This window comes from Ceratotherium simum, chromosome 12, assembly GCF_057802395.1.
Source record: "Ceratotherium simum simum isolate JZ-2026a chromosome 12, ASM5780239v1, whole genome shotgun sequence".
NCBI classification, from domain to species: Eukaryota; Metazoa; Chordata; class Mammalia; order Perissodactyla; family Rhinocerotidae; genus Ceratotherium; species Ceratotherium simum.
Window position 1 is genome coordinate 62393690 of NC_141911.1, and position 15735 is coordinate 62409424.

Below are 15735 nucleotides of genomic sequence, written 5' to 3' on the forward strand. Positions count from 1 at the left end.
GGTTTGGGAGAGAATTTCCACATGACTCTCTACAAATCAGTGATTCATAGGATTTTTCAAAGGAACTCAGGAGGTTGCTTATTCAAATTTTCTACCCTTCTCCCACTCCCTGTGTTTCTAGAATATCTTTTACAACATAACAAATATATTAATTCATCATCTGAATTAACACGTCCCATGTTGGAGAGCTAATGCAGCTAACATTTATTGAGTGGCTTCTGTGTGCCAGATAATAATAGATTTTTATATTCATTAACACTGATAGAGCTTTTACAGCAAAGTACTTTACAGCATACTAACTCTTTTCTCCTCCAAACACCCTGTGAGATAGGTGGTATTATGAATATCTTTTCATGGATAATGAAATAACTGGTAACTAGTAGGGCAGGGATTTAAACTGAGGTAATCTGTGTCCAGTGTCTCTGTTTTTCTCCACTATACTGTCTCATATTTTGCTATGTGCTTTTACATATATTATATCATTTAATTCACACAATAATATCACACTCACTAGAGAATGTTGTGTGATCTAATGCATGAACACAGGACTTAGAATATCAATATTCGAGACACGGGTCTCCCACTTGCTGTGCGATTTTGTACCAATTACTTAATCCCTCTTAGCTTGGTTTCTGTACCTATAATATGGGAACAATTACTGCTTTATCTCTCTTTTAGGGAAGTCATAGATGTTAAAGAAAACACTTGGTGTTAAAATACCTTGGAAACTTAAGAGCAATAATAATTTAATATAGCTATTATTTTTTCTTACAAGGTAGCTCATGCGAATAACTCAATTGTTCAAATGATTTTCTGAAGAGAAATATTCCCCCCCGGGGCCACGTTGAAACTCCATCACTTCTTTTTAAGGATTAATCACTCTGGACCCTTCAAAGCTTACACTAAAGCCTTCATCCTCTTTATACCCTCTGGTTAGAGCAAGATGTCCAGCACTAAGTACAATACTCCAGACGGGCCTGACCAGTACAGAGTATTGTCAATTTGTTCAATTATCATTCTGTATCATATCTTAAACATATCATATCAGTTGTGCTTGGTAACATATTTCTAATAATAAATAAAGCCTGAGTTTTTAAAATTTTGGTAATCTCATCTCAGGGATAATGGATTTTGAACTTGTTGCCAAGCAAAAAATTAGGGTTTTTTCCCATATGAACTGCTGATGTTAAGTTAGGCGTGGTTTTATCCCACTCAAAGATAATGCTTTGGGTGGTAGTGTAATTTTGGGAAGGATCTGTGTAAATTCTCAATTTTATTCTGAAATTTTTTGCCTTTTCTTTTGGCCACAAGCTCAAGATTGATCTCAGCAATGTGAATCGTAGAAATCTAAATAATCCCAAATATTCTTTGCATAAACAATAAGTAAAATGACTGCTTCTTATTAGTCTCTCTCCTCCCTAATAGATGCAGTGATAGTTATATACAGCGGCTTCTACTGTCTTCCAACAAGTGAACCTTGAAGAGCAGTAAAGCATCCTAATTTTATAGCCTGTCCTTTGTGTATTCTTCCATGTACAATGCTTGAACTAGAGTCAAGGGAGTAAGAGAGGAGTGCATTCCATTTCTTACAAGGACAGCAATAAAACTCACACTACCTTTTCAATGGCTTGCCCGCAAAGACTGGGCTTAGCAATAAACATTTCACTTTCTTTTCCCTCCCTCTGTGATAATAAACGGTTTTCTTTTATATTTTAGTGTTTGCAGTCTTAGTGGGAAAATGTTCATTAGACTGTCATATATTTGAGTTGGGAAAAACATCTTCAGATCCCACAGTTGATTTTTTTGGTAAAGTTTCTAAGAATCACTGCCTAATGTATAAAATTACTTGCTAAAGCAACTTGAATTTTCTGTGAGGTTTTAATAATTAACAATAACACTTGACTTCTTTTATGCCATTAAAAACGTGGCTCACATGACAAGAAGGGCGTATCTAAAATGGAGCGTAAGTGTGTGATTTGGCTGCAAATGATGAGTGAAAGTCTTAGCTGAACTATTAAGGCTTATTCTCTTGAGAAAGATAATGGTTCACAAAAAAATGATACACTATTATAAAAACACAATGAAAATGGTGCACACAAACAGCTCAGAACATTTTAAAAGTCATGTATATATATGTATCAGTTCAAAATAGCTATGAGCTCTGCTATCAATTGGATGGTAATTTTCACCATTAGCTGAAATGATCAGAAGGAAATAGAATTATGTGTGAAAAATATATATATAGTTAATCAACATAGCGTGGAAATTTACTTTAAATATGACAGTGTGTTTTATAGTATAATTAAAAGGGCTAAGCCTATTTTAAAAACTATGATGTGCTGGTAAAAATTAAAATAAAATTTACTTTTGTGTATGTGGTAAGCAGAATAGTAGCTCCATGCCCCAGTCCCTGGAATTTGGGAATATGTTACCTTACATGGCAAAAAACACTTTGCAGATGTGATTAAGTTAAGCAATTTGAGATGGGGAGGTTATTCTGGATTATGAGTAGGCTCGATGTAATCACAAGGTTCCTTCTAAGGGAAAGAGAAAGGCAGCATAGGGAAAGAAGGTGTGGAAGCAGAGGGTGGAATGATGAAATTGTTGGCTTTGAAGATGAAAGAGGGCTAGGAACTAAGGCAGTCGGAAAAGTAAGGAACAGATCCTACCCTAGAGCCTCCAGAAGGGACCAGCCCTGCTAACACTTTGATGGCCGCCCTGGAAGACTCAGTTTGACCTCCTGACCTCAAGAACTATAGAAGAATGCATTTGTGTTCTAAGTCACTAAATTTGTAATAATTTGTTACAGCAACAATAGAAAGCTAATATCATGCAACATGTGAGTTTTATTTTAACTCTAGAATACAAATTCACTGAATACTAAAACAATCGCAGTATTAATTCTTCCATAAGTCATGAATATAATAACTTCAAATATTTATTGAAAGCAAATGCTTTTATGTTTGGGTATGAGCTATGAGTTTCAGATCTCTTGGAACGTTAAGAACTGTTCAATTAAAATTCTTAATTACTAAATTAGACGTTAGCTTTGTATATGACAGCGTCTAACTCAACTTCTTCAATAATAGTGACGTAAATTAGCCTTTCAGATAAGCTAAACAATTGTATTAAGAATTCTGTAGTCAAGAATTTGTAGTCATAATACGATATCAGGAATTCTATAAGTGTAAATTGCTTCTGCTTTAAAAAATTATTTTTTTCATTAAACTATGGTCAGGAGCCAGAAGAAACCAGATATCGTAGCAACGAGTTTAAATTATTAAAAATTTTAAATGAAGTGTCTAACTCTGTGAGATTTCACCATAATTGCAGATATTTTACTTTATGTTATGCAGACTTGTGGCTTTTAAACATTTTTATTTTTTTATTTTTTTTTTTTTTAATTTTTTAAAATTTAATTTTATTTTATTTTATTTTTTTTTATTTTTTTTTTTATTGCAGTAACATTGGTTTATAACATTGTAAAAATTTCAGGTGTACATCATTGTACTTCTATTTCTGCATGGACTACATCATGTTCACCACCAAAATACTAATTACAACCCATCACCACACACATGTACCGAATTATCCCTTTCACCCTCCACCCTCCCCTTCCCCTCTGGTAACCACCAATCCAATCTCTGTCCCTATGTGTTTGTTTATTGTTGTTATTATCTACTACTTAATGAAGGAAATCATACGGTATTTGGCCTTCTCCCTCTGACTTATTTCACTTTGCATTATACCCTCAATGTCCATCCATGTTGTCACAAATGGCTGGATTTCGTCGTTTCTTATGGCTGAGTAGTATTCCATTGTGTATATATACCACAGCTTCTTTATCCATTCGTCCCTTGATGGGCACTTAGGTTGCTTCCAAGTCTTGGCTATTGTGAATAAGGCTGCAATGAACACAGGGGTGCATGTACCTTTGCAAATTGGTGTTTTCAAGTTCTTTGGATAAATACCCAACAGTGGAATAGCTGGATCATATGGTAGTTCTATCCTTGATTTTTTGAGGAATCTCCATACTGTTTTCCATAGTGGCTGCACCAGTTTGCACTCCCACCAGCAGTGTATGAGAGTTCCCTTCTCTCCACATCCTCTCCAACATATGAAGTGTCTAACTCTGTGAGATTTCACCATAATTGCAGATATTTTACTTTATGTTATGCAGACTTGTGGCTTTTAAACATTTTTAAACTATCATTATACTCTAGTTCTGCTAAGAGGCTTATGAGATATTTAATAAACAACTTGAAATCAATTTACACTAGCACATTTCAATGCAACTATTTCCAGTAAAATAGAAAGTGATAGAATTGATTGCACTGCTGAATATAAATAGCATTTCAGGTTGGAGTTTAACCTCCCATGAAAGATTAAAAACAAGCACCTTGTCAAACTTTGCTATGAGGGATCATATTTAAAAATGTGTTTTGCATGATTTATTTTACAGGAAAGTGAAGGTTAGCATATTGTGGGACTGGAAATGATATTAGTTTGTGTATACAGTGAAAAAAAATCCTGGACTATAAAGCCTCCTGGCTTATTAGGTAGGCATCTGAAACATTTTCTTGTCAATAAATTTTGACATGTAAGATGTTGGTATTAACTTGACATCTTGTTCATTGATTTATTTTTTAATTTTTACAAGAAGGGAAGATATTATACAAAACTCCGCAATTCTTGGTTGGCCATGGTTATATTTTTAAACAAAATAATTGCCTTAAGTATAATTACATATAGGTTTTTTAGAACTAAATATAATTATATATATAGAATTTTTAGAAATAAAATTACTTTCTGGCCCAATTGTCTTTAAAACAAGTTTGTTTACTTTACTTATCTGTTGCGCTTAGATTTAAATAAATAACTAAATGGATAGCACCTAACTTATATTAGCTGATTTTTTAAAATTTACAAAACTGGCCCATGAAAATTTTGAGATTTTGATCTGGTGAATTGAAGTAAAATATTTAAAGCAACATGTAATTTCATAAGTATGTACAATGATAAGAAAGTGGCCTTTTCTTGCTATTTCTGTGAATACTAATACCTTTCCAATTTCAGCTTCATTGTGGGTATGGGGGCTGACTTAAAAATTTTAGGAAAGATGCATGTTGCATCCAACAATTTGTTGGATACAGTGGTCCTTCCATATCTGCGAGGGGTTGGTTCCAGCACCCCCTGCAGATATCAAAATCTGTAGATTCTCAAGTCCCTTACATAAAATGGCACAGTATTTGCATATAACCTACGCCCATCCTCCCATATACTTAAAATCATCTCTAGATTACTTATAATACCTAATACAGTGTAAATGCTATGTAAGCAGTTGTTATACTGTGTTGTTTAGGGAATAATGACAAGGAAAAAAGTCTATGCGTGTTCAGCACAGACACAACCATTGTAGGCCTTTTGACCTGGGGTTGGTTGAGTCCGTGGATGAGGATGCTTGGATATGGGGGCCGACTGTACTGAGATTTGGCTTCCCAGCTCATATGGAAAATCCACAATGAGGAGGAGTATTGGTTGTTATGTGACAGATATCTTAATAAATACTGTTTCCATGATTTTTATTTATTTTCTCTTTAAAATTTCTAGGGAGCACAACAGAAATGCTACTCTATGACAAAGTAAGCATAAATGCTAGAAGGAGCAATGTGGAATTATTAACAATTTGACTGGTGTTAGAAACACAAAAGTCAGAAGGAAAACAACTTGTTGTATACAAGGGAACCCCTGTAAGACCAGCAGCAGATTTTTCAGCAGAAACTCTGCAGGACAGAAGGAAGTGGCACGATATATTCAAAGTGCTGAAAGAAAAAACTTACAGCCAAGAGTACTCTACCTGGCAAAGTTGTCACTTAGAAGTGAAGGAGAGAGAGAATTTTCCAGACAATTAAAAGCTGAAGGAGTTCATCACCACTAAACCGGCCTTACGGGAAATGTTAAAGGGAATTCTTTAAGCTGAGACAGGACACTGATTAGTAACAAGAATACATATGAAAGAATAAATCTCACTGGAAAGGTAAAAATATAGTAAAAGTAGTGGATTAATCACTTATAAAGCTAGTATGAAGGTTAAAAGACAAAAGTGGGGTCAGCCTGGTGGCACAAGAAGTTAAGTGTGTGCGCCCCGCTGCGGCAGCCCGGGGTTCGCCGGTTTGGATCCCGGGTGTGCACCGACGCACCGCTTGGCAAGCCATGCTGTGGCGGCATCCCATATAAAGTGGAGGAAGATGGGCACGGATGTTAGCCCATGGCCAGTCTTCCTCAGCAAAAAGAGGAGGATTGGCAGATGTTAGCTCAGGGCCGAACTTCCTCAAAAAAAAAAAAAGACAAAAGTGGTAAAAATAACTATGATTATAATAATTAGTTAAGGGACACACAAGATAAAAAGATGTGACATCAAAAACATAATGGGGGGCCAGCCCAGTGGCGTAGTGGTTAAGTTTGCGTGCTCCGCTTTGGTGGCCTGGGGTGTGCAGGTTTGGATCCTGGGCGCAGACCTACGCACCGCTCATCAAGCCATGCTGTAGCAGGCGTCCCACAAACAAAATAGAGGAAGATGGGCACAGATGTTAGCTTAGGGCCAATCTTCCTCAACAAAAAGAGGAGGATTGGCAATGGAGGTTAGCTCCGGGCTAATCTTCCTCACCAAAAAAAAAAAAACTCATAAAACTTGAGGGTAGAAGGTAACTAGAGAGACTCTTTAGACCACATAAGAACTTCTCCCAGTCATGATACTAGACATATTTATAAATAGTCCTCAAAATTTTCTCAGACATTCTTTTAAATATTCCTTCAACAAATATTTATGAAGCAAGTGCTGTTTGAGGGGTTAGGAATGCCACAGAGAACAATACAGGTGAGAAAACCTGCCCATTAGGGGATTATCTCCTAAGAAGACAGACAAACAAACAAACAGGAATAAGTACAGTATTATGTTTGAATGTGATGGGTGCTGCTGAAAATAAGTGCTGACTGATACCACGCTCCTAACAGTGCCTGGCTTTGCTCAAGCCGATATTTTAGGTTTTTTGTGAGTTCATAAGTGAGAAGCAGAGACACAACAATCATCATTATCTACTTATTTGTAAACATAATTCTACAACTAGATATGAATTTAATAAAACTCAAAAGAACATTTATTTTTGCTTCTCAGAGGAAAATTTTTCTAGAGGAAAAGAAACTTCTCCATTAAACTGTGTTTACCCTTCAAATTAACTTTTGTTTTTAGTTTTCTCAAAAACTAGGGAAAAACTGTAACTTGCTTTGTAAATTTGCACTAGTCCGTCACTTGCAAACATTATAGTCATATCAAAAGATAGTATACTTAGAAGTTGGTAGATATGTATTTATTTATATACTATCTTATGCCAAGCAGTAAGTCTGCTGTGTAGTTCTAACAACAGCTTTCAGTTACCTATGTACGCCCAGGTGCTGCTGTCCCTGAATGAAGGAGGCTTGCAAGCTGGAGTCCTGCATGAGCCGTGCTCCCATGGGCCGTTGCATTGCCCGGTGCTACGTTGGTTTGCTCACTTAATCTCTGTTGATGAGGTTTCTCCCAGGGCAGGAGTTACACTGTTCTTTGCTAGTTCAGCTCGATGTCTTCTGGCAGACATCCTGTCTTAGTCATCCATGGAAACTGTGGATCTTTACCAATATCCTAAAACTGAGCTGGAAGACAGAAAGTGGTTTTCCTCTCTTTGTTAGTGATTATAGCTCTTGCAATAAAACTGTCAGGGGAAGAGGGAGAATCTCCCTCTGCCCTTTTCCTTAAGGTTCTTATGGCTGGCCAAATAATTAACAAGACAGGTTAGCAGGAGAAAATAATACCAAGTTTAATAACATGTATACATGGGAGAAAGCAGGAACACTGCGTTTCTCAACACAATAGCAGAAATTCCCGTCTTAAATACCATGTTCAGCCAATGACAAAGGAGGATTTTGGGGGTGGGGGGAGTCAGTTACAGGAGATTACCACTAAAGCACAATAAACAAGAGTAAGGTTATTATGCAGATTTAAGGCCTCACCTTCCACATTGATAAGCCTCTAGAAATGAGGCCATCCCCCCCTCTTCCCAAAACAGAGAGGGAGATACCTTTACAAATGGAGATTTCCCTTATAAATGTAAATGATTGTCTGGCAACTCCTCGCAGGGCCATCCAGAGAATGTGGCCAGAGAGACAGAACTTTTGATAAGATGGGCTTGTTGGCGCCTTTTCTATTGTAACCTCTATCTTACATTATCTTTACAGCCATCATGATAGATCTGTTCCAGGAAGGAGCCACCATGTCAAATTCTTTAGGCAGTTAGTGGGGGAGGTCAAATGTCCCTAGAGAAAACAACCAAGGTAAAGAGATAGATTTCAGGGTGGCCAAATCTTGATCTCCCACACAACCTACAGCAAAAACAAACAAAAAACCCTAAAACTCAAAACCCAAACTAAAACAAACAACAACACAATAAAATGTCAGATCAGGGAAATTCCCTTAGATATTGGACTGTGATAGATTATCAAAGGTTGGAACATCATTTCATTTTGGAATTTAACTGATTAAAAAAGTAAAGATCCATAGTGGGTGAGTACAAATGAATATATATACTATGTGTCTTCTAGCCAAGAGGAAAAAGCTTTGAGAAGGTGACAATTTAAAAAGTGCCTAATGAGAAAATAATAAATTAGAAATATTTCTATCTCCTCGTGGTCACTGACAGATCAGTCGTCTCTCTAAAATTATTAGAAATGTCACAGCTATTTGGAATGTGTCAATCTGGGTTCCTTTTTATCATCTGTTCTAGGAAGTATTTGTGGGTATACAGAGATCTCAATTTTAAGACTTTTCCTATATATCACCCTTTTACTTGAAAATCTCAATACTAATATAAATGTGTCTCATTCAAGTATGGAAAACATTTTATTCTAGATTATTTTGTAATATTTTTTCATAATTGCCTAAATTTGTTTAGGGACATTTACTGTCATGAATTCGATGTGCATAGGTTTGAATATGCCAAAAGCAGAGTGTCGTTAGTGTATGATCCTGTGTTGTGGATTTAGGCCTTTGAAAGAATTACTTTCTTATTCTTCTACTCTCTGTCCTACTCCTTTGTTCCATTTCTGGTTCATAAATTAGTTTTAAAATTAATTGCATGCCTTTTTCAAGGTTGACAGATGGGGATTTTAAATGAGTACCATATATTCAATTCTTAAGAGATCAAGGCAAAAAGAGGAAAAAAATTTACATAATAATGGAAAATTATAAATTTTAGACTTTAAGATGAAATATTTTTTATAACTTTAAGTAGTTCTAGCTAGCAATTTATATTAATACTTTAAAGTTATCATATTAAGACTATTGTTTAAAGAACTCACATCTTAGAGAAAATTATGATATTGGAACTAAGAAAAAAATGGCAGAAATAAGGAATTATGGAGAAGGCTCTAGCCGGTTCTGTAGTTTGCAAAGACAGAAAGAATACTGAGGTTTTTGTCTTATTTCTAAATCTAAGAAACATACCTCTCTGGCATTCTATTTCTGATTGTTCAAGTTTGGAAATTAATTATTTCTGTAAGTCTATAGTCAAAGTTTAGTCTAGCCATAATCACTTAGGAAATCTCTAATGCTTTTTTACATTTTTGATTGATTAATTAATATCTACATATTTATGATTAATGTAAATTCTTCTAATGCATGACTTTCTAGAAACCTTGAAGTCATTGCCAGTGGAGTAGGCCACTTGTTATCATGATGTAAATGGACTTCTGCTAATTTACATCTTTGTCTTAAATGGCTGATTGTACTAGATTGTGAAGTAATAACAACTAAAGTTATGACATTTATATAACATCTTCTCTTGCAGAATCTCCTATTAGCCGTATTATTCTACTTTCAGGAATTTATTATTTTTACATTGCTAAAAGTTTTAGGTTTGCTCAGATGATAAAAGCATTAAAATTTAAAAATAGAGTAATTTTCTTTAACTTAGACCAATTTCTCCTTCTAATTGAATGCACAAAAGAAAGAGGCTCTGAATTAATCACAATAGACAATAAATTGTAGATTTTCTTGAGCATATTCCATTGTCTTATCAACAAATTTAAACCACAGTAAACATTCATATCTTAGCTTTTAATTCTCTTAGATATCAATACTCAAATATTAATTTCTAGTTGTTCTATTTTCCCAAGTTCCTCATTCTCAAGTATTAACTATTTTTTTAAATTGAAGTATATTTTATGGTGAGTTAAATGCATAGATCTTTAGTAAACTGCTCTATCAATGATAACAAATGCATGTACACATATAGCCACCACTCAGAGAGGATACACAAAATTTCCTTCACCTCAGAATGTTCCCATGTCCTCTTTCCCTTTAATAACCCACAAACCTCCCTCCTGTTCCCAGAATTAATCACTTTTCAAATTTTAGCACCATAAATTAGTTCTCTGTGTTTTGTATTTCACATAAATGATATTGTATAGTATGTATTCCTTTTTGTCTGGCTTCTTTCGCTCAGGGTGAATAGGCTTTGAGTTTGGATATCCTCTGGATCCCTATCTACCACATCAGACTAGGTGGCTGTTAAAGTCCCTGCTTGGTTCTTCCTACCCCTCAAGAGTTCCTCTACCTATGACGGGCACAGTTTCCCACCTACGCTTAGAAAATAACCCATGGAGGTAAGCAGCTGCCAATTTCTGCTAATTTTCTGAGCACCAATTAGTTTAGACTATTTTGCACACAAAGCTCTTCGGTGCGTTAAAAATTTTTGTTCATTTTAACATATCTTTTTCTAGTTTTTTACAATGGGAGCAAGGACCTGCCATGCTTTATATATCCAAATCACCCATATGAACTCCAAGTATGTATTTTAAATTATTGCCCAAATTATTTAATTTTTTTCAGCTTCTTTCTCACATTTGGTGTGTAAATTCTATCTCCTCCTAATTTGGAAAAATAAACAGTCCTATTTCTTATCACCACAATTAGTATAAGGAATAAAACTGAGTTAGGACAAAAATATAACTAACATGTTTTTGATTTTGAGGAAATCATTGAAGAGAAGAGAAAAAATTCAAAAGTATCAAATTACATTGAGAGTAAGTTGAATTTTAACTCAATTTGGATTCAATTTAACAACATTCCTTCCAGATCTGCCGTTTTATTTCAAATCACTACTAATAGTTAAAAAGAATGTAGAAAAATAAATGTAATATCTGCTTCTTTTCTGTCAACGAAATGATTTTTGTTCAGTAAGAGAGCAGAAGAATTAACCTTAGTCCACAGTCCATGACTGTGACAGAATCAGACAGAACTGAAGCAATCGATTCAGCGAGTTTGCTGCACCAAGGCACCCGAAAGGCACGCACGTGCACAGCTAAATGGACTTCTGGGCTGCAGGGAGATCAAAACCTTTGGGCAAACTGATTTTTGCCGTGATCATATAGATCTGGTTAATAATAAGAAAGGACTATTGGGCTTCAGGGCAGATTTTCAGATTGTTAATCACCGTGTTGTTTTTCTCTGCAGAACTATCATATTTATCATTTGGATAAGTCTCCTGCATTGATGAGTTTGATTTCTTGGGGGAAGTGAATTGATTCAGAAAAGTCCTAACCAGCATGCCACTGGCAGAAAATATATTTTGGTTGTTTAAAGAATGTTTATTGAGCTCCAACTTCCTGAGGCACAGCATGTTACGAGGGGGCAGAATCAACATAATTTTAAAATATGTCTTTTGTTCTTTATAACCATATTAACAGGCATTCTTGAAATAATGTGCAAAATGTCATTAAGAAACAGATCCAGAACTTGCAGCAATTTATTACAAAGTGAAGATCTGAGAGTAAAACAGTCATCTGGATGTCGGGTGATGAGTCCTTTAGGAAGCCAGAAGGGGAGTCTTAAGCTTGGTTTTGGGGGAAGCATTTGAGGCTAACAGTGAGGTAGACTTGGGGCTGACCCTAGTACTGAAATATACATGACACAATGATATTCTCATAGAGATTAGTTCCTTCTTAAATATTGATGTTTTATTATAATTGTAAATCCTAAATAGACAAAGACCGATTATGTAACTTCTTATACCCTACTAAAATTATAAACACTAAAAACCAATCTATAATCCATTTATGTTTTCCTCTTAATCACCCAGGACTTCTATAGAAAGGAATGAAATGCTGGTTAATAATTATATCCTATAAAATTAAATTCACAACTAACAGAGCAGATTTGAAGTTAAAAGATTATTTATAATTACACACTTTTTAAAATATTTGGTCTTAGAAAGAAGACATGCTTAATGGAAAATATGTTGAGAAATAATGAACAAATTGGGAAAAAATCAACCAAAGATTGGCCTGAAGAAATTCTGGAGAAACAGACTTTATAATGTCCTGTTATAAACTAATTGAAATGTCACAGCTTAACCATTTGATATCAAGAGTTGAACTCATTTCATTTAGGAATACTGTGAAGACTCACTTTAGTGCACACCAGCATGCTGAGGCCAGCATCTCTATCAGGATGGGGCAGGACAATAGCTCCCTGACTTAGCTGACTACACATTTTCCCTAATTAAAAAAAAAAAAACCTGACAAAAACTAAATGGAAATCTGTTTTGGGAAATGTTTTGGTTCATAGACCAAGTCTGGTTCATCGACAAAGTGTTAAAACACCAACAACTACCCATACTAACACTACTGTTACTATTGCCACCTAATAATTTGTCTCTATTAGACAATAAATTAGAGACTTTCTGAGTCACTGTATGTCTATCGGATATGTCTTCATCACTGTTTAATCACAAATAGAGTCTATTTTATCACTGTTAATAACAAAGAGTAACAGAAGGAGAATTTCCCCTCCAATACAAAAACTGGGGTGGAAAAAGTAACTCTAACGCACAATGGAACTGTGCTTACGAAGGGAAACTTATTAATGCAAGTATTAATTTTTACTCTTTGATCTATATCGTCTATCAAATGAAGTTCCTACAGGCACTCTTCCTTCTAATAGGATTATTTATTGCTATTTCAGCTTTCTCCTTCCTCTGCAGAGAAATGGCGTAACTTCCTCCTGAGCTCCTGTGTACTCTTACATCCCATATCCAGCCTCTGTGGGGCTGTGACTCCCCAAGTTATTGCTGAGGACACCAGTGGGGAGAGGACAGCGCAGCAAGCCCAGAGTACGGTCTTGAGACCAGGGGTGTGAAAGGGATGTTTTAACAAGCTCATTCACTGTAAGCCAAGCTCCCAGATTCAACTTCAGCAATTTCCAACAGTTTTGACAACGAAGGAATAGCTTGACATTTCTTCTTGGGTATATAAGTGCCACCTCTCATCCCAGTTATCAAGTGATTTCAAGAGCTGCAGAGTAGAGGCTGAAGTGCTCTGTCTATGGAACACATCTCAGGTGAGAAAACTGAAGATCAAGTAGTGTCAAACAGAAATTAGATTCTTCTGTAAAAGTTTGGAAAAATAAGCCAAGATATGCTGAATGCAAGTTCACAAGGATGAACTTTGTAGAAATAAGCAGCATAAGAATTTATAAAATTTCAAAGGATTTAAAGAAATTATTCAAGGGATTCAGTATCTGATGGGAATGACAAAAGATTACCTGTAATTTGATGAATTAATTTACATAACTTTGGATCATTTTTGAGATTGAAAATTTAAACCCAGAGGGTGGGATTTAAGTCTAGTTAATTATTCACTTTTCAAAGCACCCATGTCCAAAAATGGATCCTATTTCTACCACATACTGGCGAATTGGACAAATTATTTGACCCCTTTGGATCCTAATTGTAACATGTGTAGACTGGGAGTAATTATGGTACTAGCCTCCATAATTACTTTGACATTATTTATGTAAAGGGCTTAGGAGATGCCAGTTTTATTACAAAGGAAAGCATATTTTGCATAGTAAGCATGGTTTAAATAATTTATATAGATTCCATATTTGCATACCAGTGATGGGCAGAAGCTCACATGGTGTATTTATTTGTTTTCATTTTGAGCTTTATGGCTATTTGAACAAATTTTTAGACCTAAACTTCCTAGGTACATAGATGTTAGAGACTCATAATTATATGAAGTAAAATATATGAAATGTGGCCTAGCAATAATTCCTCTTGTCCCTTTCCTAGCTATATGTCACTCAAAATATTTTCTGTCCCAGTTTGATTTTCAGCACGTGCTGCATTTTCAGGAATTTGAGAGGTGTTGAGGGGAGACAAAATGTCTGCTAGGACTCAGGCATCCCTTTCTTCCATTATTTCAAAGACGAGGGAGCAAGGGAATGGAAATAGAAAGTCACAACTAGCTTTCAATCATGAATTTCATCATCTCAAAAGAGGCACAAAACAAAATTAAAGTTTTCAAAAAAGAAAACAAAAATACCTGGAGGAACTCTCTTTCTAAGACAGCGAAGTGAATACTTCTTTCCTAAGCATGGTTATTAACAAGGAAGACATTTATTAAGTCCTAACTAGACTTACTAGGATTTTAGTCCTAACCAGAAGCTAACAGCTACCAGCCTCATATGGGGTCATAAGGTAAAATACTGTAAATAAAAGGTCTCTGTTTTCCATTAACAGAAATCCTGCCTGAATAAAAGATTCACTCCATCCTGGATGTAACAGTTGAGGATGCAGAAGATCCTTTGGGTACCACTTGAGAAAGCAGCTGGACTATATTCTGGTTCTTTCTGAAGTTTGCTCTCAAAAAGGCACCAGATGGATTGCATATTAGATAAGATTTTTCTGGAACATTTCCTGATGTCGTTGTTCAGAGATCTTAGGAGTTTTTACTACAGCAATCTAGAGATGGAATTCCTGATGGGAATAGAGGAAGGGTTTTTATAATTTGTATATTGATGCTGGCAGTTCTGCTTTTTAAAAAAAAATTACCTCTTTCAATTACTCTATTTTGGTAGTAATGTATAGAGTATTTAATAGGTTGGCGTTGTGTTTAGAATTTAAAAATAAAAGACACTGAAATAACAGCATTAGTTACAACAGAATATTTATTGCTCGGAAAGTGACGGAGTCAAATATCATTGATTTCTGACATAATATGCTAGGACCTGCATCCATCTGTTCAGAGCCTGATGTGGACATCGATATAATCTTTTGCTGGGGAGGCCCAAGGCGTTCTCTGCATTTAGACATTGGGCTTTCAGATTGCTAATGTGGTTAAAAAATAATCAAGGCCCTCCAAAAGCTTCATTTTCCAACATAATCTAAAAAATTTTCCCTTAAAAAGAGCTTTTTCAGATCAAATTTTGTTATTCAGTTTATTTCTTTCATTCTTTGCATTTTAATTATGGTACAGTTCTATTGATTATATCTCTTGAGAATCCTAGCTGAGTTCAAGTAAAAGCACATTTGCAGACTGGTTTAAAATCTACCGCTAGTACAATATGACTACTCTTAAAGTATAAATAAATATTTATGGTAGGATATTTCAAAGCTGTTAGAAAAATGTGTCTGACCTCAGCTTTGGGTAGCAGGGGGCATTTGTATTGCTATAAAAAATTGTCTAAAATCTTACATATTTTGATATCATTTCAAATGTATCTAAAATTCCTGATATTTTTTTTTTTTTGGACTAAAGACAAAAACTGCTAATTTACTAACATACAAAAAAAATTTCAAAAATTTTATTGTGCTAAAATAATGTCATGTTTGCTAATGCAAAAGCCTGAGAATCTGAAATGTA

General features: G+C 35.2%; 1 long non-coding RNA gene across 1 annotated transcript in view; it reads left to right on the plus strand.

Moving 5' to 3' along the window:
• Positions 1-15423, plus strand: part of LOC147915869 (uncharacterized) — a 72827-nt gene extending 57404 nt beyond the window's left edge. The window contains exons 3-5 of the long non-coding RNA XR_015553751.1: positions 10536-10695; positions 13055-13429; positions 14613-15423. This is a non-coding gene — a long non-coding RNA (uncharacterized LOC147915869). The remainder of the gene's footprint in view (positions 1-10535; positions 10696-13054; positions 13430-14612) is intronic.
• Positions 15424-15735: the final 312 nt, after the last annotated feature.